The following is a 2,505-nucleotide window of genomic DNA, read 5'->3' as shown; positions in this document are numbered from 1 at the left end:
GCTATGGATGGCCTTCTCGTAGGGAGACGGGGATGAATCCATAATAGTGTATTGTGTGGTGATTAGTGGACTCGTGTGCGCCATATCACCTCAAAGAAGTTCTGGTAGTCGTAGAACAGGATAGCCACAGAGTCAAAGCTGGCTTGCCGCAACTAAACCCCACATTACCCTCTTGATACTAATGCATGTATGATAGGATCTGATGTAAGTCTTGCTGAGTACCTTTGTACTCATGTTGCTTTATTTATGTTTTTGCAGCGGAGACTTCGGTCTTACTAGTGTTCTCATGGACTTCGACAAGTAGCTTGTACCTCAGCTACGATCTTGATCGGATGTTGTAGATAGTCAGGCTCTTTAAACTTTTTCATTTGTAGATGTCTGTACTCAGACATGTAATGCTTCCGCTTGTTGCTTGTATGCTCTAAATGATGGGTCCTGTGACCCCTGTTTGTAATAAATGTTATGATGGCTCTTTGAGCCTTATCTATATGAGTTGTTGAGTTATGTTATGATGCCATGTTGTACAGCACATACTTGCATGTTATGCGTACGTGTAATGTGTATTGCTATGTGTGGGATCTGACTTTCTAGTTGTTTATCCTTAGTAGCCTCTCTTACCGGGAAATGTCTCCTAGTGCTTCCACTGAGCCCTGGTAGCTTGCTACTGCTCCGGAACACTTAGGCTGGCCGACATGTGTCCTTCTTCGTTCCTGTGTTTGTCCCTTCGGGGAAATGTCACGCGGTGAATACCGGAGTCCTGTTAGCCCGCTACAGCCCGGTTCACCGGAGTCCTGTTAGCCCAGTGCTACAGCCTGGATTCACTCGCTGATGACTGACACGTTCGATGCTGGGTCATGGATGCCTGTCCCTGTAAGTTTGTGCCACTTTGGGTTTACGACTAGCCATGTCAGCCCGGGTTCTTTGTCATATGGATGCTAGCGACACTATCATATACGTGTGCGAAAAGGCGCAAACGGTCCCGGGCATGGTAAGGCGACACCCGTGGGAATACCGTGCGTGAGGCCGCAAAGTGATATGAAGTGTTACATGCTAGATCGGTGTGGCATAGAATCGGGGTCCTGACAGTACATCGCCGAATATTATCACTAATACTCCTCGAATACTATCATACATATAGCATCGCTAATACAGCTAGAACCGTAGCACCCGATGGGTATCGTCGCAGGCGGTGGACACCCAAAGATAAGGAACCATCACATGATCATAGCTCCAGTGAGATCCCTGAAGAACCTACCAGGTATTGTCGAACCTGCCCTCCAATGCAACCATGTAGCGACGGACGTGCTCGTCCTCCTCGCTGACACGGTGACGTACCACCTCCGTGGTGTCCGGAAGCCTCGGCACCGTCACTGGCCCACGCGACCGCCACCAAACAAGGATTGGGTCAACAACGGGCTGCCTCCTCACCAAGCTACGTCCCCCCGAAGGTAGCACCTCTCAATACCAGCCCGGCGGAGCCCAGTCCCGAACATGGCCCTGATCAAGCAGGCCTCCACCGCCGAGTCGACGACGACGAGGATGCGGGATAGGCATCGTCGACGTCGATGCGGGAACTACTTCCATATATAGTTAAATAAAGTAGTTTTATTAATTAAATCAACTAGTTCAACTACTAAGCACTTACTATAAATAAATAAAGTAGTACTTACTAAAAACAAACTACTTCTATATATAGTAAAACAAAGTAGTTTATTAAATCAAATAGCTAGTTCAACTATATACAAAGCACTTACTATAAACAAAATAAAGTAGTACTTACTAAAAATAAACTAGTTTAATTATAGTTCTATTATTTTTCTAACTAATTATATTAAACACTTTCTCTTCTTATTTTTTCCTTTTTCCTCTATTCTAAATATGAACATATTCATAAATGACTTTGATCATGCACAATTTTCCTATATATACACAATATGAACATATACATAAATTGACAAAGAAAATACTATGAACAAAAAAATCATTTAAATTCTATGAACAAAATTATAAGAGAAAAAAATCATAAAAATTCTATGAACAGAAAAAAATCATAAAAAATTGACATATTCGATCTTTACATATATATGAACATACAAACATGCATATTCAACAATAATATCACCAAAAAAATCTATTAACAGAAAAAAAATCTAACACAAAATGAACAAATTAATTACACAATATGAAAAAAATCTAACAGAAAAATCTATGAACTACACATCTAAATTACTACACATCTAACAAAAAAATCTATGAACTACAAAAAAATCTAACAAAAAAATCTAAAAAAAATTCTAACAAAATCTAACTCAATGAACCACACATCTAAATTATACTACACATCTAAATTAAATACTACTAACATCAAATTAAATTAGTAAAAATTTTGCTCACGGCGACGGTGTCGGGGACGGCGATGGCGATGACGACAGCGACGGAGACGACGAGGTGCGGCGCGGGGCGGGGCGGCGTGGCGACGATCGATGGTGAGGTGCGGCGCGGGTC

The sequence above is a fragment of the Triticum dicoccoides genome, chromosome 1B, assembly GCF_002162155.2.
Source record: "Triticum dicoccoides isolate Atlit2015 ecotype Zavitan chromosome 1B, WEW_v2.0, whole genome shotgun sequence".
NCBI lineage: Eukaryota > Viridiplantae > Streptophyta > Magnoliopsida > Poales > Poaceae > Triticum > Triticum dicoccoides.
This window is presented reverse-complemented; position numbering follows the sequence as displayed.